This window comes from Podarcis cretensis (genome assembly GCF_951804945.1).
Source record: "Podarcis cretensis genome assembly, chromosome: 13".
NCBI lineage: Eukaryota > Metazoa > Chordata > Lepidosauria > Squamata > Lacertidae > Podarcis > Podarcis cretensis.
In genome coordinates, this window is record NC_137182.1 from 35,422,313 (window position 1) to 35,444,604 (window position 22,292).

Here is a 22,292-nt window from a genome sequence, read left to right on the forward strand (position 1 = left end):
CACAAAAAATTGTTGTTGCTTTGATAAGGAAAGGAAACCACATGCTCAGCATAACACAAAATTCTTATTTCTAAGAGCAAAGGGTTTTGAGAGTCAAGTCTACCTGGCTTCATCATGTGTCCCTCATTCTAAACTGAAAGAGTGGAGGGGCAAACTTGCCCCCTACTAAACTTAGAGGGAAGAATTATGCTAGGAGCTTTCTCTTGTACCCCTGCTGCTGCTACGTAGCAGCATCTAAAAGCTCTGAGAGCCATTGTTCTATTGTAGCCCTAGGGAACTCACCCCCGTTCACACTGCTTCCAATACTGAATACCCACCACACCTGAACTGCCCACATCCCCCCAGAACTCCTTCAAGCCCCACCCCATAGTCACCTTCTCCAAAGAGCCAGGGCACTTTCAGGGGGCATTTTTAAGGGGGGTGGGCCCCCTCAATGTTCAAAGGGTGTTCAGCTCTGTTCTCTGGTTCCATACAACATTGTGTTTGCAACACCAGGATGTTACGTCAAGTCCCCACAATCCTCTTTAGATGTTTGTGCCTCTGCCCCAGCCCATTTCCTTACAAGATATATATCTTGGGCAGACACATTCACATGAAAACATGGATCTCAAAATGTTGTTGTTGTTGCTGTTGTTGTTGTTGTTTCTTACCTGAAGTACCTTCTCTGCTTTTTCATTTTCCTCAGGTGCTGCCAACTCAACAGCAGGTAAGATAAATTTGATATATTGGAAGCATTTCTGTGCAGGAGTTTCACCCAACTTCCTTAAGACATCCAGCCAAGCCACAAACAGGGATGGAGAAGCTAGTCAGTCCTCAAGGCTCTCCCCATTTCATGTACCCTCCAAAGCCCACATCTCTCTCCAGCCAGGCTCCATGCTGTCCTTGAGTGGTTTGGTCTGCTTGGAAAGCATCCTTGAACGGTATTGGTGCCTCTTCCTTACCAGAAAAGATGGGGTGGGGGATGTAGAAACCACTGGACTTTTGTGTGGCTGGGTGGGAAATTTGATTCAATTCACATTTAAAGATGAACCTACCTGGTTAGCATTTTCTGAAACAATACATGAACTTAAACACAGCTCTCCTTCCAAATTCTCCCTTCTCCAGAATTCGCAGTGCAGTTTTCCAGTCAGGTAATATGCAGAAAAATGCATATGCTAGCGTAAAATAGGAATAAACACATGTGTTAGCAATGACATACAAAGATGTAGGGAAAATAGCTTTGCAAAAATGTTTACATTAGGGGAAATTGTACAAAAATGCTGGTGAATTTTCATTAAAGCCTTTGTGGGGTGGGGGAGATGCAAAGATTTTGCACTCAATGGCAAACCACATAATTAACACCACGTGTAGCTGGGTCCTTGGTCTCACTGAAGGAGACTTACTTTTGATAAACATGCACAGCATTGGGCCACATGTTCTGAGGAGAAATTATTGGTCCATAAATGTTGTGTTAAGAAACAGTAAGTTAGTTTTACTTAACAGATGAAATGCTCACTAAATCCATCAAAACTGATAACTGGAAATCTTGTTTTGAAGATTGAAAACACTGACTGCAAAACCAATTGAAATTCAGAAATTTTGATTCCTCATGTCCTCGTCATGTTCTGCTCAAAGAGCTCCAACATGGCTGTGCTGCAAACCATAATAGCAAGTCCTCTCATTTCCTCCTCATCCTTCACAGGGTGTGGTCAACCAATAAACTCTCCACGAATTGTTGGTGGCCAACCAGCCTCAAAAGGGTCGTGGCCCTGGCAGGTCAGCATTTCACGGAACCTTTATCCTATTTGTGGAGGCTCCCTCATAGCCGAGCAATGGGTGCTCTCAGCAGCTCACTGCTTCTACAAAAGGTGAGTATCTGATGGGTATTACTGTGCAGCTATTATCAAGCATCACCCAAAAGACGGCTCAAGGCCAGGCTAATATCCTCTGCCTGCCTGTCAGCTACCTGGTGTCTCAGGTGTACAATACATTTAATGCAGAACCATATCACTTCAAACAGTCATGGCTTCCCCACCCAAAAAAACAAACCCCTGGGGACCATAGTATGTTACAGGTGCTCAGAGTTGTTAAGAGACTCCTGTTCCCCACACAGAGCTACAGTTCTCAGAATGGTTTCAAAATCCCTCTCTCTTCCCAGGGAATTGAGCTCTTGGAATTATAGTTCTTTGGGGAGTCCAGGTTAGGGTGAGCAGCAGAAACTCAAAAGTCAGCATTGACAGATTCATCTGTTTGTTTGTTTGTTTGTTTGTTTGTTTGTTTGTTTGTTTGCCCTTCTATTCACAGAATGTCGCCCTTGATCCAATACAATGTCCTCCTAGGTGCCTATCAGCTCTCAAACCTCTCAGATAATGCAGTGATATCTGACGTGGAGCAGATTATCCTCCACCCTGACTACAATGGCTTGAGTGGATCCAGTGGAGATATTGCTTTAATTAAGCTGAAGTCCCCTGTGAATTTCACCAACTACATCCTCCCCATCTGCCTGCCAGAGTCCTCTACACAGTTCCCTTTGAACGAATATTGCTGGGTGACCGGATGGGGAAATGTTCAATCTGGAGGTGAGGGGTGTTCTTCAAAAGGCTCATTCACACTCTGGGGCTCATCCTGATTCATTCCAAAACTTTTGCAGACACGAGCAGTATTGAAAGTGGAACCCATTGAAACTGCCCCAAGACCTTCATGTGAACAAATCCTCAGGAATGCACAATAAAAATGCTATCTGGAAGGCCCCAGTTATAGTCCTTCTTGAGCATTCAATCTGATTTGGTTACGTGGCAGCTCCAAGGGTTTAGGTATAAGCAATTTTTGTGCATGCAAAAAAATTTGTGCACCTGGAACTGAACCCCTGTGCAAGATGTGATCATACTGCACTTGGAATCCCCAAACATTCTGGTACGTGCTTGAATCCCTTCCACAAAATGCTGACACTCTAGAGGCAAATTCAGTACAAATGGGAGAGAAATTTGATTCTGTTTTCATTTAAAGACAAACCTACCTAAATTGCACTTTCTCCAAACCATACTCAAATTAAAATATTGTCACTCTCTGAATTTTGCCATGCAGTTCTGCAGCGAAGTAATGTGCACAAAATGCTTACATATGCTGGGGTAAAGTCTGTAGAAAAATGCATGGGTTAATGAAAATTTATGCATATATTAGGAGAAAATTGCACTGGGGTGCGACTGGATTTTCATGAGGATTTCTTTTTTAAAAATGCAATTTTTTTAATTTCCCGAGGTCGAACTCTACCATTAGGCAGAGTGAAGCAGGTGCCTCAGCTGGCAAGAGCTGAGAGATGTGGAACATCCATGTTATCTGACTTTCATTCCAAAGCTTGCTTGCTGCCCTTAGGTGTAGTGGAAGCCCAGCCGGCTCACCGGTGAGGCAGCACCCCTGCAAGTGCCCCACAGACTCCACTACTGGCATAGAAGCAATGGCAGTGGCAGTGACAGCTTTCAATGAGATCTGATGAGACCTCACCCAAACCTGCTATCGCTGCTGTTACCCAGGTAACAGAGGATTTGGCGGGGGTGGCAGCAGCATTGGCACGTTCCAGTTTTCCCTCAGGACCCAAATTGGGACATGCCACCCCGGAGTGAAATATGATGTCCCATTGCGCATGTTAAAGAAAGCACCAGTATGGCCGCCTTCTGCACATGTCATGCTCTGAGCTGTAGTGAGTGCACACCCACCATGCACTCAACTGCTAAAAGTGTGTGTGTGTGAATGCACTTGAATTATTCTGCCTCACTGATTACAAGCAGGATGATTAAGAACTGTGTGGAAATAAATTACTTATCAAAGACATGGTTTGTGGGAACATCGGGAAAGGAATGGAAGCTCTTTGTGAAGCAGTTATAAAAAGAGATTTGTCACGGCAGGCCTGGCCACAGGATAATCGAGGGGGAGGAGGACCATGGCATGTTATTATACCGGACTGTGAGTTTGACCTGGCAGGGCCCCCTGAGAAAATTGAGGAGAGACTGGCAGGCCTGTGGAAATTAACGGACAGACTTTGGGAATGTTTTGTACGGAGGTGCGGAAATGGCATCTGTCTATCTTGATATGGCTCTTGGAGGAGTGTAAAATCCACACAGGATATAACAACGTTTGTTTTCAACCCACTTGTGGAGACTACCAGAGATCACAAAGAAAGGAATATATGACGACAACAACAAGAAGATGAGGAAAATAACAAAGAGAAGATTGAACAGAACTGTGAATACTATTTGGACAGAACTGTGTACATTAAAGCAGCAGCAAGAGAGATGTTTATATCCCTTTCTGAGCTCGAAGCATGGGAACCCCCAACAAAAATTTAAAAATTTGGCTGTGTAATTTGGAATTAATGTGATTTGATTGGCCTGTTAATAAAAATTATTTGGGGGGGGGGGGGAATGAATTATTCTACCTCTGCCTTCCATGACCGTTTTCCATTTCTCTCTCTCTCTCTCTTCCAGTGTCTTTGCCATACCCACAAACCCTCCAGGAAGTCGAGGTGCCACTCATAAGCCGCAAAGTCTGCAATATTCTCTATAACAGTCGCCCAGTGCCAGGCCTGGGCTGGGATCCTATCAAGCAGGATATGATCTGTGCTGGTTACCCAGAAGGTGGGAAAGATTCCTGCCAGGTAGGTTGTTCCATGACCTGTTCTTCATACAGCCATTGCAGGTGGTAGGCTCTGGCATGATGGCATTTGAAAATCCCTTATGTCATTATCTATGAACTTACATTGTGTGAATATAGTACTTAGGCATTGCTTACTAATTTGGCTCTAGCTGGGGAGATGGTTCTTGACAATTTTTCAGATTCTCCCGTTTTTCAAAGTGTTATTGCTTTTGTTTCATCTTAAATATTGTGATGCTGCTTCTTTGGGCAATACCCCAAATATGCAGGTGCCAGAGGCTGGCAGAATCACTAGAACTATCTTGTCCATTCATGCATGAGGTGGTAAAGATTTATTATTATTTTAAAGGTTTTTTTATTCAATTTTACAATTACCGGTAACATTTACATTCAAACCAAAATTGTAATCCTAAACATATAGTAGTCCCTGAATCCTTGGACTTCCCTCCATGGGTTCCATTGTTAATCTTTTTCAACTGCATCGTAGTAATGGTCACTATTTTTCCTTAAAATCTCATTCTTCCCATAATTCTTGTTACATTACAAGTGTTGTTAAAATCCTCCCTTTACAGTGTTCTCCCAGGTAACTTATAAATTCCCCCCATTCTTTATTGGATTTATTGCCTTCTAGGTTTCTGCTCTTCCCTGTCATTTTTGCCATTTCGGCAAATAAAGATAAAGATTTAAACCAGACATTGGGAACTTGTTCACACTTCTGCTTGTCCAAGAGGTTTTCTGCTTGTCCCATGATTTCTAGGCATGAGCGTTTTTTTGTCTGTCCTGCCATGTTCCCCGGGAAAACCCAGTGTTTACCGCTAACATCAATCTGCAGAAAAAACCAATGGATGTCCATTCCAATAATAATAATTTTTTATTTATACCTTGCCCTTTCCAGTTTAAAAACCAGGCTCAGGGTGGCTAACAGCAAATATAAAACATTGATTAAAATGTGACTTAAAAACAGCATAAAACAGCATAAAATACAACATAAAATGCAGCATATCAATAAAATTCAAAAATTCAGGGGTCATTTGGGGGGGACCCCAGTGAGTAGACTTTGAATGATCACCAGGGCTAACTGGCCAAGTTGGTCCTACTAGGGCCAGCAAGGAGACCAGGGAAGAATTTAAATGTGGGGTCCCAGAAAGGGTTTCTTCATAAAAGAGGAAAGGGAAAAGGGAATAGAAGATCAGGCTAACTCAGATTGAAGGCCAGGTGGAATAGCTCTGTCTTACAGGCCCTGTGGAAGGAGATCAAGTCCTGCAGGGCCTAGTCTTGTAGGACAGAGCATTCCACCAGGTCGGAACCATCACTGAAAAAGTCCTGGCCCTGGTGGAGGATAATCTGGCTTCCTTAGGGCCCTGGACCTTTAAGCTATTATTATTCATGGTGCTTAGGGTCCTCTGCAGAATATACCAGGATAGGTAGTCCCGTAAGTACGAGAGTCCTAGGCTGCATAGGGCTTTAAAGGTCAAAACCAGCACCTTAAACCTGACCCTATACTCCACCGGGAGCCAGTGCAGCTGATAGAGCACTGGGTGAATATGCTCCCATGGCAAGGACCCTATGAGGAGCCTCACTGCAGCATCTGCACCCACTGGAGTTTCTGGGACAGTTTCAAGGGTAGCCCCACATAGAGCAAGTTACAGTAGTCAAGCCTGGAGGTGACCGTCACATGGATCACTGTGGCCAGGTCGGGGCGAGAAAGGTAAGGGACCAACTGCTTGATACGGCGAAGATGGAAAAATGTCGCCTTGGCTGTTGCTGCAACCTGCGCCTCCATGGAAAGGGAGGCGTCAAGAATTACACCCAAACCCTTAACAGAAGGCAATGGCACTAGTTGAGCCCCTGCAAGAGAAGGGAGTTTGTCCCCCAACCCCATGCCATCCCGACTCAGTCAGAGGACCTCTGTCTTTGAAGGATTTAAGTTCAGTCGGCTCCCACGAAGCCATCCAGCCACAGCTTCCAAGCATCTGGTCAGTGTGTTCGGGGTCGAGTTGGGGTGGCAGATAGAGCTGGGTGTCATCAGCATATTGGTGAAAACCCAGCCCAAAGCTCTGGACAATGTGGGAGGGGGCGCATAAAAATGTTTTTAAAAGCATTTACCATTTCAGTGGTAAACAGCAGGTTTTCCTGGGCGAGAGCGGCAGGACAAGCTTAGTTTGAGGACGAGCCTAGATATTGCTCAGCCACAACTCCCAACACCCCTTACCATGGGCTGGAAATGTTGGGAGGTAGAGTCCCCCATCCCTGATTATCTCACTGATTCCAGCTGCTTCACCCAATCAGGATTCAGAGTCTGATATCAGAGTGTTCCGTGTAGATCCTCTGCTACCTCCCATCTCTTTCTCCACAGGGTGACTCTGGAGGACCTTTGGTTTGCCAGCTTGAAGGAGTTTGGACCCAGGCTGGGGTTGTAAGTTGGGGAGTTGGCTGTGCTAAAAGCAACTACCCTGGCGTCTACATTCTAGTGCCTTCCTATGCCAACTGGATCCAAGACAAGATGAATGGTGGAAATGAGACTGGCGGAAATGAGAGTGGCGGAAATGAGAGTGGTGGAAATGGGAGTGGCGGAAATGAGAGTGGTGGAAATGGGAGTGGCGGAAATGAGAGTGGTGGAAATGGGAGTGGCGGAAATGAGAGTGGTGGAAATGGGAGTGGCGGAAATGAGAGTGGTGGAAATGGGAGTGGCGGAAATGGGAGTGGCGGCAAAAGTGACCAACTACACAACGCCCTTGTTGTGACATTCACTTTGGTGTCTCTTCTGCTAGCCCTTCTGTGAAAAACCAATCTATTGGCTTTCCATCTTACCTATAATTGCCGGGAATATTTAGGCTGCTGGAGGACTCTGTTTAAATCACCACATGCAGTAGATCCAGGGAAACCTACCCCTTCTTCTCTCTGATTAATACAGGCATTAGCCTTTGTTGTTGTTGTTGTTAGTCATTTCGTCACCCCATGGACCAGAGCACACCAGGCACTCCTGTCTTCCACTGCCTCCCGCAGTTTGGACAGACTCATGCTGGTAGCTTCGAGAACACTATCCAACCATCTTGTCCTCTGTCGTCCCCTTCTCCTTCCGCCCTCCATCTTTCCCAACATCAGGGTCTTTTCCAGGGACTCTTCTCTTCTCATGAGGTGGCCAAAGTATTGGAGCCTCATCTTCACGATCTGTCCTTTCAGTGAGCACTCAGGGCTGATTTCCTTAAGAATGGATACGTTTGATCTTCTTGCAGTCCATGGGACTCTCAAGAGTCTCCTCCAGCACCATAACTCAAAAGCATCAATTCTTCGGCGATCAGCCTTCTTTATGGTCCAGCTCTCACTTCCAAACGTACATCACTACTGGGAAAGCCATGGCTTTTACTATATGGACCTTTGTTGGTAAGGTGATGTCTCTGCTTTTTAAGATGTTGTCTAGGTTTGCCATCGCCTTTCTCCCAAGGAGCAGGCGTCTTTTAATTTTGTGACTGCCGTCACCATCTGCAGTGATCATGGAGCCCAAGAAAGTAAAATCTCTCACTGCCTCCATTTCTTCCCCTTCTATTTGCCAGGAGGTGATGGGACCAGCGGCCATGATCTTCGTTTTTTTGATGTTGAGCTTCAGACCATATTTTGCGCTCTCCTCTTTCACCCTCATTAAAAGGTTCTTTAATTCCTCCTCACTTTCTGCCATCAAGGTTGTGTCATCTGCATATCTGAGGTTGTTGATATTTCTTCCGGCGATCTTAATTCCGGCTTGGGATTCATCCAGCCCAGCCTTTCGCATGATGAATTCTGCATATAAGTTAAATAAGCAGGGGGACAATATACAGCCTTGCCGTACTCCTTTCCCAATTTTGAACCAATCAGTTGTTCCATATCCAGTTCTAACTGTAGCTTCTTGTCCCACATAGAGATTTCTCAGGAGACAGATGAGGTGATCAGGCACTCCCATTTCTTTAAGAACTTGCCATAGTTTGCTGTGGTCGACACAGTCAAAGGCTTTTGCATAGTCAATGAAGCAGAAGTAGATGTCTTTCTGGAACTCTCTAGCTTTCTCCATAATCCAGCGCATGTTTGCAATTAGCCTTACCACATTCCAATTCCTTTGTAACCATTTGATCATAGCTTAAGCATTTATTATTAAATTTTGATCCCACCTTCCCTCCATGGAGCTGAGATGTCATACTGTACATGGCTCTCCTCCTCCCCATTTTCATCCTCACAACAACCCTGTGAGGTAGGTTCAGCTGAAAGTGTATGACTGGCTCAAGGTCACCAACAGGCTGACTGGAAATATGAACCCTGGTCTCCTAAGTCCTAGTCCAGCACTCTAACCATGACACCTTACTGTTACACCCAAAGATCCCCAGGATTGTCACCTGGAGAAGAAGCTGAGAATTTTCCATCCATGGACATCAGTTGGAAGCTATGACATTTCAGACTTTTACAGTGATACTGAAAGTGATGATTTAATGTCCACAATTCCTTTTTATTTATTTTAAGTGGTGCCTGTCGTTCCATTCTTAAAAGAAAATTAACGTTTTTAATTGACATTTTTAAATGAAGTTGAAACAAGTGGTAGATAAATTCAGCCCCTGGGAGAAGATATAATAAATTACGTACAAACTTTAAATTGAATTTCTTCAGTCACTTGATCTTTTATTTGTGATGCTTCAGAGTTTTAAAATTATCAATAAATTATTATAAAATACTTGCAATAGTTTTATTGCTTTATTCTTTGTATGATTATTATTTATTCTTCTTTTCTCTTTTAATATTTGTATGTATACACAAAGAGAAAGTGAATGTTTTTATGTACGATCTCTGTCTGCTTCAACTACCTCCATTTCTTTATGCTTTGCTCAGCTTTTTCCTCTTCTTTCTGCATCCTGCATGCATGTATATATAGTGGTTTCTTGGTTCTCGAACTTAATCTGTTCCGGGAGTCCGTTCGACTCCCGAAACCATTCAAAAAGTAAAGCACAGCTTCCAACTGGCTGCAGGAGCTTCCTGCACTCAATCAGAAGCTATGGAAGCCGCATTGGACGTTCGGCTTCCAAAAAACGTTCGCAAACCGGAACACTCACTTCCGAGTTTGCAGCATTCAGGAGCCGATTTGTTCAGGAGCCAAGCCATTCAAGTACCAAGGTACCACTGTACTGAGTTAGACCATTGGCCCAGATGTTGTGGGAAGGGGCAGAGGCTAACAGAATCACTAGAACTACGTCACCAGTAAATGCTGGAGATACTAAAGATTTAAACCAGACACTGGTAACCTCTGACCCTCCATTGTTGCTGGGCAGCAACTCCTACCATCCCTGACCATGGACCATGCTGGATGGAACTGCTGGGAGGTGAAGCCCAACAACATATGAAGGGTTTCAGGTTCCCCATCCCTGATTGATACACTTATTCCATCTCCTTTACCTTGTTTGGTTCTGGTGTCATTGTGGGATCTATCTCCCATATCTTTCTCCACAGGGTGACTCCAGGAGAGCCTTAGTTTGCCATTTCAAGTTGGACCCAGGCTGGGGTTGTGAGCTTGGGAAGAGGCTGTGAAGGCATCTACATTTCAGTGCCTTTCTATGCCAAGTGGATACAAGACAGTAGAAACAGGTTCGGTAGACAAAATGGTGGACCACCCAACGCCCCATGTTGTAATGCAAACCTAAGTAATTCACACTTCCAAAACTACATGCAAACGAAAACACAGCTATCCTTTAAAATCCTCTTAATTTTGTGCTGCAGTTATCCAAAAAAAAAATAATTCACAAAAGAACAAGTACATTAGGAGGAAGTTTTGATTAAAAGTGGATATATTAGTGAAAATGGCATACAAAAATATGTTATATTACAAGAAAGAATAATAATAATAACAATTATTATTATTATTATTATTATTATTATTATTATTATTATGTAGTGGGTGGACATAGTAGATGACACAGAGAATTCTCCAAGTAGTTCTTTATAAGTAAGCTGGAACTGAACTGAACAGCAAACTGCTCAGCCTGCCTGCTTTTACAGGCAGCCGGCTGTCAACATTGTAACAACAACAGCCCAGGGTTTCCCACCTAAATTAACTTACATGGACCTGAGTGAAAACTATATACACAATACCCCCTGGTGGCCAGGGTGAGATCTTCAATACATAACACCCCTCCTCACCGAGATAGGGCATAGTTGCAATCATAGTGGTTCCCTTCCATACAGCAATACTCTTATTGATTCAGTAAGGCACATACGTATATCGATTCCAATTTTACAAATTTGCAGGCATAACTGTTTCACTATCAACTATATTGTCCGTAAGACTCACCACCACATATTAATTGACCCTATTCACCATACAGCTTTACATGTGCAGTTTGTCCGGTGAACATAGTCTTTTAAATAAGCTGGGCGCTTGGAAACCCTACCAGACTGCTGAGGGCCAGTACCAGAGTCTGGGTGGCCGCCCGATTCTGGCTGGGACTGTGGTGTGACCAAATGTGGCATTTAGCCCGAGTTCCCTGGCTCCCCTGCTGTCGAAGAAACCACCACGAGCGGACTCGGTGGACGGTCAGGTATGGCAGTGGTCCGAGTTTCTGGAGAGCCAGGCAGACCCACTGAAACGGCTTGGCTCGGCTCCACGCCTGCAGGTTGTAAGGAAGATAAAGGTGAAGCCTTGCCTTCCATTAGCATCCGCTCCGGAGCTGGGGTCACAGTTGAGGGCACAGCGGTTGTGTCCATTTCCCCAACCCTGCGCCTTAGCTGGTCTATGTGCCGGCGCCACAAGCGTCCGTTCACGGGTGCCACCTGGTACGAATGGGGCCCCATGACTCCCACTACCGTGGCCGGCACCCAAGGAATGTCCACCACAAAGTTCTGGACAAAAACCTGATTCCCCAGAATAAAGGACCGTGGTGCATTAGTACAGCCTGGGGGCTCGGCCATACCAAAGTCCAGGTGCAGCCGGTCAAGCAGAGACCTGAGGCGGTGGCCCATAAGCAGTTCAGCCGGGCTCCACCCTGTGTCTACATGAGGGGTGATATGCTGCACAAGCAAGTATTCAGGGACCTGCTCATGCCAGTCCCTCTGTTCCAGGCACACCAGTGCCTCTTTTGCTGAGCCCACCATTCTCTCTGCCTGCCCGTTGCTGGCCATGTGAAATGGTGCCGTTAGGGCATGGTGGATGCCTAGCCCCGAGAGGTACCTTTCAAAGGTGCCTGACATGAACTGAAGTCTGTTGTCCGAGATGAGAACATCAGGACACCCATGAGTTGCAAACAGGCCCCACAGCACCTGGATGACAGCTTCGGTAGTGGTGGAGGGCATCAGGGCCACCTCCAGCCATTTGGAATAGGCATCCACCACTACCATAAAGGTCTGGCTGTGAAAGGGGCCAGCAAGATCGATGTGCAACCTCAACCAGGGTGCCTTGGGAATCTCCTAGGTATTGCCCTTAGCTGCCAATGGTGCAGGTCTCAACTCTTGGCATGCTTGACAGGAGTCAACCCAAGAACTGATGGCATCTTCCATGTTAGGCCACCAGATGTAACACCAAGCCAATGCCTTCATTTTGACGATCAAAGGGTGGTCGATGTGCAGAGCCCCAAGGACGCGTTCACGGAGTCTTTGGGAAATCATGACTCAGTCTCCCCACAGTAGGCAGCCGCGGTGAGCCGAGAGCTCGTGCTGTCTGGTTGCAAATGGCTGGAACTCTGGTGCGAAAGACGTTTCCGGCCACCCCCTCCACACCCAGTTGAGTACATGGTTGATGGTGCAGTCCTGGGCAGATGCGGAGACTGCATCAGCTGCTGATACTGGTGCTGTTGGGAGGTCTGGAATTTGGAGGAGCGATGAAGCAGGAGCTGGGTCTTCCACAAATGCTGGGAGAGGGCAATGACTGAGAGCACTGGTGTGGCCCATCAATTTTCCAGGGCAATGGACGAGCTGGTAGCTGTAAGCTGCCAGAAAGACAGTCCATCGCAGCATACGTGGCGAGAGGACCAGTGGAGTGGTCAATCACCGGGGAGGAGGCCCAGGAGCGGCTTGTGGTCAGTGATGAGGTCAAATGTTCTCCCGTAGAGGTATTTGTGGAACCTCTTTACTCCAGCCACAAGTGCCAGTGCCTCCTTGTCAAGCTGGCTGTAATTCCATTTGGCCAGAGACAGCATCCAGGAGAAGTAGGCAAGCGGTGCTTCCCTACCATCTGGAAACCGGTGACTGAGGATGGCGCCGATGCCAAAGGGCGAGGCGTCGCAGGCAAGGACCAGCGGCCTGGCTTCACTGTACTGTACCAGCGCACTGTCCAATGAGAGGAGGGCTTTGGCTGTGTTGAAGGCCGTAGTTTCCCAATGACCCCAGGACCACGGTACCTTCATGCTGAGGAGGTGGTATAGAGGCTCGGCTAGTGTTGCTTTGTGGGGCAGGAACATGTTGTATAAGTTCAGCAGCCCCAGGAACACCTGCAACTCCACCTTGCTTTTTGGACCTGGGCTGGGACGCAGGTGGCGCTGTGGGTTAAAGCCTCAGCGCCTAGGACTTGCCGATCAAAAGGTCGGCGGTTCGAATCCCTGCGGCAGGGTGCGCTCCCGCTGCTCGGTCCCAGCGCCTGCCAACCTAGCAGTTCGAAAGCACCTCCAGGTGCAAGTAGATAAATAGGGACCGCTTACCAGCGGGAAGGTAAACGGCGTTTCCGTGTGCGGCTCTGGCTCGCCAGAGCAGCGATGTCACGCGGGCCACGTGACCCGGAAGTGTCTCCGGACAGCGCTGGCCCCTGGCCTCTTAAGTGAGATGGGCGCACAACCCCAGAGTCTGTCAAGACTGGCCCGTACGGGCAGGGGTACCTTTACCTTTTACTGCTGAATGGCCCGGATCTTGGATGCAGTCGGGTGAAGACCGGAGGCATTGATAAGGTAGCCCAGAAACTCCACCTGCAGAACAGCAATCTGGCACTGTTCTTTTTTCACCTTGAGCCCAGCCTCCTAGAACCTGGTCAGCACAGTGTGGATGTGCTCGAACAGCTGCTGTGGATACCAACACATCATTGAAATACGGCACCACGCCTGGAAGCCCCTGCAGGAGACGCTCCATAGGCTTTGAAAGATGCCAGGAGCCACGCTTACCCCGAACTGCATCCAGCGGCACCGGAACACCCCTCAGTGGGTGACGATCGTCTGAGCATCAGCGGTGGTGTCTTCAACAGGCAGTTGTTGATAGGCTTGGGCAAGGTCCAGTTTAACGAAGACCTTGCCATCACCCAGGGAATGCAGCAGGTGGTGGACGACGGGAACTGGATAAGCGTGCTGCTGAAGCGCCTTCTTGATCGTGCACTTGTAGTCTGTGCATATTCTCACCGACCCGTCCGGCTTAACAGGCATGACGATTGGAGTTTCCCACTTGGCATGGTCTATCAGCTCCAAAACACCTTGTGCGATCAGCTTGTCAAGTTGTTCATCTACCTTAGCTTTGAGAACCCAGCGTGGCTTTAGCTGGATGGGGGCGACCTGCAGATCAAGGCTAAAGGAGATGCAGTTGATGCCGGTGACTTCCAGGCTGAGAGCATCAAACCAGTCTAGCCCTAGAAGGCTAGGCTGTAGGCCTTCGACCACCACCGGTCGGAGCAGGCCTGAAAAATTCTTGAAAGCGACCCGGAACTAGCCAGCGCCTACCATGGGATGTCATTTCCGTGGTAGTCTCTCAAATGTATGTGGTGTGGGTTGAGTTGCCTCTTGGACAGCTTGGGCACGAGTCTTTGCTCCAGGATACGACGGACAAGGCAGACCTGATGTCAATCTCCATATCACACAGAGCTCCTTCAATGAGCACAGTGATGTGTAGCTTGCGACATGTAGGTGAGTTGGTTTGTCCAATCATGAATCCAGACGAGCAGTGGCAGTTGGTGAGGGCAAAACAGCTTCCGTTGGCGGACCGGGGGGAAGACTTGGACTTGCGAGACAGTGAAAGGGGCTTGCCGATTGACAGACCTTAGCTATGTGGCCCCTCCTGGAGCATTGCTGACAGATGGCGTCTCTGAATTGACATTTGTTACGGAAATGATTGCCTCCACACCCAGCACATTCTGATCTGTCCTTGGACCTCTGTTTGAACTTCCCGCGCTCCCACTTCATCTGGCGCATGTCATCATCTTCGCTGGGGGACGCCTCATTACTGCTGGCCTCCTCGTGGTGCACTGGGATTGGCTTCTTAGCAGGATGCGGGCTGCTGTCCTTGCGAATCTCCTGGGTGGAGAGCTCAGCAGCTTTTGAGGCTGCAGCCTCCTCAGTGGTCTTCTGCAGTGTGAGGTCTGGCTTGGCGAGGAGACGCCGTTGCAGACAGTTGTCCTGAACCCCGCAGACCAGTCGATCCATCAGGTCTAAGTCTCGGAACTCACATTGCAGTGCAGCCTTTCGGAGGGCAGCGATGTAGCTGTTGATTGACTCCCCCTCTGCCTGGTCCCGATGGTAGGACGCATGGCGGACAGCAATTTTGGACAGCTTTGGAGCGTCGTGATTTTTAAGCTTCTCTTTTAGCACGTCCCATGGCGCTGCCTGGACTGCTAGTGGCATGACCAAAACTCGGGCCGTCTTGAACACCTCAGGCCCACAGAGGCTGAGGAATAGGCCCTGCTTATGCTCCTCTGACCCTTCCTTCAGCTCATTTGCTTGGAGGTAGCAGGCGAACTGAGCAAGGTATGAGTCCCATAATTCAGAGGCTGGGACAAATGGGAGTAAAGGCACAAGTGAAGCCATGTTTCCAATGCCGAAGTGGTTGGCAATGGGTGGAACACAGTGCTCCAGCCAGTACGGTCAGCTCTGAATTGCGTTCTGTTCAGTGATTCAGCTCAGTGATTCTACTCAGTGAGTGTCCGAATTTGGCTATGCTCTGATGTCCATCCTATCCCATCCTCGTCATCAGTATTAAGTAGTGGGTAGACATAGTAGACGACACAAAGATTTCTCCAAGTAGTTCTTTATAAGTAAGCTGAAACTGTATTGAACACCAAACAGCTCAACTGGCCTGCTTTTATAGGCAGCCAGCTGTCAACATTGTAACAACAACAGCCCAGGGTTTCCCGCCTAAATTAACTTACATGGACCTGAGTGAAAACTATATACACAATACCCCCTGGTGGCCAGGGTGAGAACTTCAATGCATAATAATAATAATAATAATAATAATAATAATAATAATAATTTTATTATTTATACCCCGCCCACCTTGCTGGGTTTCTCCGGCCACTCTGGGAGGCTTGCAAACATGCATATTAAGTAGAATTGCATACAAAATTACAAAAATGCACATTAACATGCTAGCTGTTTTTTCTGATTGCAGGGGATCTACTTTGAGCATGACTAAAGTGATCACACCCAATATCCATCCCATTTGGTGGCCGTCACTGTCTTCTGCAGGAGCAAGTTTCATGGTTTAACTATGAAGGACCCCTTTCTTTTCTCTGTCCTGAGCCATCCAACATTCAGCTTCACAGAGTTCTAGCGTGAGGAGGGAGATTATGGGCATGAAGCACTCGGAACACTCTGGTGATATTTGAGAGGAGTGGTAAAAATAATAATCTACTTGCTGATCACAGCAGATAGCGATGCTGGATTTCCCTAGGGGGCGCTGTCCAATCTCATATCGACCAAGAAGTCAGGCTTGAGCCCAGGGCTCTCCTCGCTTGTATTGGAATCCCTGCTCTGGGTGAAGCACCTTTGCAGGATTGGGCATGCCCAGTAACACAACATGGAAGAGAATTGGGTGTAGGTGGGTGTTGGAGAAGGCAAGGGGGATGTCTGAGGAAGGAATCATTGCTTGCTAGGCTTTTATATATATATAACCTCAAAAGGAGGGGATGTGTCTGCTAAGAGTCTTCAAATAATTAAAAGTAGACAACGCAGCAGCACCCCCACACACACATCACGCAAAACTAGCAATGATAAAGGTACTACTAGGAGAGGGGCCAAAGAATAGCATCTCACCACCTCCAGTATCTAATTCAACCTTCGTCAACCTGGTGCCCTCATAAGAACATCAGACGAGTCTGGCTACCAAATACCCCAAGGAACCTAGGAATCTAGATAGACTGCCTCTTGGCTTGAAGTTTCCATAAGAACGTAAGAAGAAACTGCTGGGTCAGGCAAAGGGCCCATTCTGTCCCGCATGAATGTACTTACAGAAAAAAGGGGAGAACTCAATATCCAAATATATTCATATTAATCTCACCATAGGAATACATTTCAGTGGAGAGAGGCATAGATAGGAAGAATTATTATATTAACCAAAATCTTTGAAAAGACCTCGTTAGCAACTGATTGTATTCTTCAGTGGTTTTAACAAAATTAATTATTATTAAAGATTTTCATGAAATACAAAATAACATGCAATGTCTCTCTCTCTCTTTTTTTTTTAAGTACTTTTTATTCAAGTTTTGAAAGTACACATGTCTATACAAATATACGCTATACAGATCATCATATCACCCAACTTACAAGCATACATGTAGATATACAAAAAAGAAAGAAAGAAAGAAAAAAGAAAAAAAAAAACCTTTGGACTTTAGTTAGTCCTGGACTTCCCTCCACCCTATTGGTAAGTATCAAATAATCCTACATTCACGTATTTTCTCTTTAATTTAAATATTAGTTATTCTCTGTTAGAGTTAATCGAAGCCCACCAGTGTCATCTACAATTTATTTTCAGTATATTTCCAGTATTTACTCCAATTTTTATGAAATATTTGCTCATCTTGGTCTCGTATTCTAGCCGTTAGTCTAGCAAGTTCGGCGTATTCCACCATTTTAACTTGCCAGTCACTTATATTAGGTATAATTTCCGTTTTCCAGTTTTGTGCCAGCATGATTCTTGCGGCTGTGGTGGCGTAGAGGAATATATTCTTATCTTCTTTTTTAATCTCTTTACCCAGCATTCCTAGCAGAAAGGCTTCAGGTTTTTTGGGAAAGGTATATTTAAGAATTTTTTTAAGTTCATTATATATTAGTTCCCAAAATTTTTTCACTTTGTTACATAGCCACCGCAATGTCTCTCTCTTTTTGTTCAGATTATAAAGTCTTTTGGTTAGATTCAGTGTAAGACAATATGATATTCCTCATTGTTGACAAACATAATAACATTGTACCAAACAGACAAATCTCTTTAATTTGACCCCTCAAGACCCTTCGCTTAATATGGTGATTTTTTAAGACGTGACGTTTCCCAAACTTTCAAATAGCAATATGTAAGATTAGCACCAGCAAGATCCTTCTAGAACAAGATTAGAGTTAGGTCAAGAAATGGTGATTTTAAACAACAGCAGATGTTTGAGTAAAGCAGAAGTAGCAGTACACTGAGAAGAAAATGGTGGTTTTATACAACAATAAAGGTTTGAGTAAAGCAGGGATGGAGTAACACTGAGGGGTTGTTATTTTGTTAAGCCAGTTTTAACAAGTACAAATAGCAGAAATGAGCACAACACAAAAAGCTACTACAACAAAGCCTTTCCGAGCTCTGGATTCCAAACTTGTTTGAAACTGCCACTTCCCCCTGTGTGGAAAATACTACAGGGAAGAGGGTTGAAATGTTGGAGGGCTGAACTATACTGCATTACAACGGGTTGGACTAGATGACTCATGGAGGCCCAGCTCTACAATTCTATGATTCTGTACATGCCACATAGCTTGCCCTTTGCCCCTTACACAATCCTACTGCACTCAGGTGCCATCGAGGGCACTGTGCTTTATCAGTGTTGAAATAAGATTCAAAAGTCAGTCTGTCACTGTTCCTCCACCTCAAGCATCTGATTGTTCACCTCAGTCAGGAAAAATGCCTTGAGTTGGCCCTGCCTGACTTAAAGACACAGGAACCTGGCCAGAAAACATGTCAATACCAGTAGTAGGAATGGGGAGATGAGAGGTCTGGGATTTTGGGAGAGAGTTAGAATTTGAGGTTTTGCAATGGGGCTTAGATAATTCAACAGACCTTCCAAGTGTCCCTATTTCCCAGGGACAGTCCTGGATTTACAAAAGCTGTCCTGGTTTCTGATTTGATCCCAGAATGTCCCACTTTCCCTTAGGATGTCTCTGTTTTCATCGGATAAATGTTGGTGGGTATGGAGTCATGTGACCTCTGAGTCAAGGAGATAAGTAACAATATAATCTTTAGAAGACATCTGAAGGCAGCCCTGTATTTTTTAAATGTTTGTTGTTTTATTCAATGCTATTTTTCTAGAAAAAGTAGTGCTGAAACTCACCATGAACACCTCCCTTGTTCTCTGACAATGGGCCCCACCTGAAAGATGCCAGAACTAAGTTCCGGTGAGTTCTGGCCTGTGCACATTTTCCTACTCATATTGAAATACTGCCCCTCAATGAGGCCAAACGTAGATTCACAAAATGTTTAGGGGTATGGGTACCCCTGCTTCCCCCCCCCCAAAAAAAAGCCCTGGTTCCAGCTGAAAAAAGCCCTGGTTTCATTTTGTTTTTCTATATGTTAGAAGCCACCCAGAGCATAATGAATAAAATTATTATTATGGAAAAGGACGTCCCTATTTTCATCAGAAAAATGTTGGAGGGTGTGTATTCAAAGAACTGAGATCTATATGTTGCACCCCCACTCCAGACGTAAAGAGACTCTCAGGAACCCAAAGAGGAGGAAATGCACAGAAGCACCACCCTTTCCCCTTGATATGGAACATTATATAGCACAATTAATTAAGATCAAAGTTCAGCTTTTCCTGGCGTTGACTGGAAAGAAACCATCCGGAAAGTACTTCAGAGAAGGACTGCAGAATCAGAAGCAAGTGGAGATTATTGTTTTGCCCTCCTTACTGGTACTGCGGCTGCTGCAACTAATTGTGCTAAAAGGTGATGGTTTGGTGAGTGGGAATCAATCCCTCAAGTTTTCCCCACCTTTCAGGGGTGTAAAAAGGAGACGGGTTTAAAGAGTGACGGCTCTAGACTGTCACTATTTTGCGGGGCAGGGGGATCCAATGGCATAACCAGCAAAATCAGGTTGTGCGTGACAAGCCCACTTCCTAGCAAAATTAGATATTTTTGTGATGAGAGTGAAGAGAAATGCACTAGGAAATGCAAGAGAATATCCACTCAGCACAGTGACAGCGAATCTCGCCTGCCGAAAAATTAGGATGAATGCTCCACAAACAGATTGGCTGTAAGGGAAAATTGTTTGTAACAAGGGCTTAAAAAGAGGCATCCCTTCTCAAATGTATATCATGGAATGTTGATGGACTGAATAGTAAATCTAAAAAAAGAAAATAGAACATAATTTCTTTCTTTTTTTTAAAAAAGGGGGATATTATGTTCCTACAAGAAACCCATATAAAATAGGAAACAAAAGAATTCTAATTAATAAAAGACTGGGTTCAGAATTTATTTCAGCAAGTTCAGAGATGAAAAGGGGGTTGTGATGTATGTTAACCCCGACCTAGAACCAAAGTTACTATTCAAAAACGAGGAAGGTAGAGTATTTGGAGTGGAAAGAAAATATGGGAAAGAGAAATTAACTATTATAGGAATTTGTGCCCCAAATAGTAAGAAATCAGAATTTTCTAAGAATTTAGAAGAAGAAAAATCTGGGATCATAATAATGAAAATATAATTCTCATAGGAGACCTTAAAGGTGTGACCTGAAGACTTGGACAGAAAAGAAAGAGACAGGGTTATGAACGTTGGGAAGTTACCTCTTACCTTCTTTCAATTTGTAGAGAATCTTGATCTTTGCGACATATGAAGGATTAAACACCCAAATGGGAAAGATATTACACACTTCTCAGAATCCCAAAAATTGGGAGGTAGAATAGATAATATTCAGGTTTCCAAGAAAATAGTATTAAGACCAAGTAAAGCAGAAATTTTGCCCAGAGTAATGTCAGATCGTAACCCGACTATGCTGGAAGTAACACAGGAGTACATGAAAAGGTGGAGACTAAATGAGAGTATTCTGAATGATGAAGATATAGTTTAAAAAACCAAAGATACATTAGAATTTTTTCAAATTAATAACAAACAAGGGATGGACAATTTGGGATGCCAGTAAGGCATATATGAGGGGGTTCTGCATCCCACAATCTGCTATGAAAAAGAAAAACAGAGATCAAAACTTCAACCTAATTCTTAATGAAATAAGACAGAATGAAAAAGAATTGGCAAACATCCTAAGAACAAGGAAGCCCAAGTGGGAATTAGGATATAACAAACACAAATTGAGAATTTACTAAACAAAGAAGTCATAAATAAAATTAAATGGCTCAAACAAAAAACTTTTGAGTCAGCAAACCGGGGTTCCACTGTGTCCTTTCTAAAGCTACTGGGTGGTGTGCTTCTGTGTGTAAAATTGGGAAATGCAAAAGTCAGTGTTATTCCGTTAACCTAGTATTTTTCTCTCTCTCTAGTAGATTAAAAGAGGCAAGGGGTGGAGTGCCCCTCTGTTTTTGAGGTTATCTGTTTGTTCATTTCTCCTCCCATCTTCCTTGGAGGTGGAGACTGCATGAACAGGGTTTACTGGTGGTCTCCCTCCAAAACTGCTTAGCTTCTCCAAAGTTTCTTCATTATGTGCTTCCCTTAGAGCAGGGGTCAGCAACTTTTTCAGCCGTAGGCCGGTCCACTGTCCCTCAGGCCATGTGGTGGGCCGGACTATATTGGGGGGGGGGGGGAATGAAGAATTCCTATGTCCCACAAATGCTTTTTAAAGAAAAGGACACATTCTACTCATGTAAAAACACACTGATTCCCAGACCGTCCTCAGGCCGGATTGAGAAGGCGATTGGGCTGCATCCGGCCACAGGGCCTTAGGTTGCCTACCCCTGCCTTAGAGCATGCCTTAGGGTATTCTGAGCAGAGGTAGCTGGTGCTGATTGTAATGGTAGAGTGGAAGTCAGGGTGAAGACCAACGCTAGATGGAGCAAGATCCTGTGACAGGCAGGGCCAAATAATTCTAGTTTTGTTCCCATCACCCTCCCTGCTGAGACCTAGGCAATTCCAGCCCCTGAACTGGCTATTAAGTAGGAATTGCAGCAGGTGGGGGCTGGCTGAGGCTGGTGGAAGAATGTTCCATTGGCCCTCAAGAGCCAGCATCCACTGGTTCAGGGGTGTCATAACACTGTACCACAGGCAGAATGGGGGGGGGGTTCCTGATATTGAAAGAAGCACACGATTTTTCAGTGTGAAACTGGGTGTCTCAGCTTGGGTGTGAAGCTAAGCACTTATACACACCCACATGCAGGAAGTGCTTTGGTCAGGAAGCAAAGGTCCTGGCCCAGGTTCTGAGAAGGTGGGATGCCCAGCTCCCTCCGTCAAGCTAAGGAACAGTTTTGTGCATGCAGAAATGAAGAGAAGAAGCAGTTTTGGAGAGATGCAAAAGCAACAAGAGGGAGAGCTGGGAAGGCACCTTGGTGTGGCCATTATCTCCCTAAAGGGAGGTGGAAGACCTGCTGCAAGGGGGAAGTGTACTATGCTCAGCTTGTATATCTGTAAAAAAGCTAAATATTACAAAAAAAATCCAAAGTTTTCTCCCGCAAAGGAAATAAAAACTCAAAGGAGTGCTGCCGTTTACAGTCTTGGAAAGCAAGAAGCATGCATCAATATGATTCATCCATTGAGCCCTGCATTTTTCTCCCCTTCCTCTTTTATCTCCTATGTGCTGAATTTTAGACTGAAAACAGCTCAGGGCAAGGACTTTTGTTC

General features: G+C 45.4%; 1 protein-coding gene and 1 pseudogene across 3 annotated transcripts in view; both read left to right on the top strand.

The window, feature by feature from the left end:
• LOC307201832 (serine protease 27-like) overlaps positions 1-22,292 on the top strand; it is a 33,876-nt gene that overhangs the window by 4,633 nt on the left and 6,951 nt on the right. The window contains exon 1 of one of the 2 annotated variants that reach the window (XM_079951303.1): positions 19,363-19,465. The exons of the other annotated variant lie outside the window; for it this stretch is intronic. The gene's annotated coding sequence lies outside the window, so the exon portion shown is untranslated. Of the gene's footprint in view, positions 1-19,362; positions 19,466-22,292 lie in introns of those variants that run through there. 2 annotated transcript variants of the gene reach the window in all.
• LOC307201839 (serine protease 27-like) lies at positions 1,624-7,408 on the top strand (annotated as a pseudogene). The gene is made up of 5 exons (XR_013843902.1): positions 1,624-1,847; positions 2,284-2,558; positions 4,461-4,630; positions 6,983-7,136; positions 7,315-7,408. The product of XR_013843902.1 is annotated as a serine protease 27-like (transcript).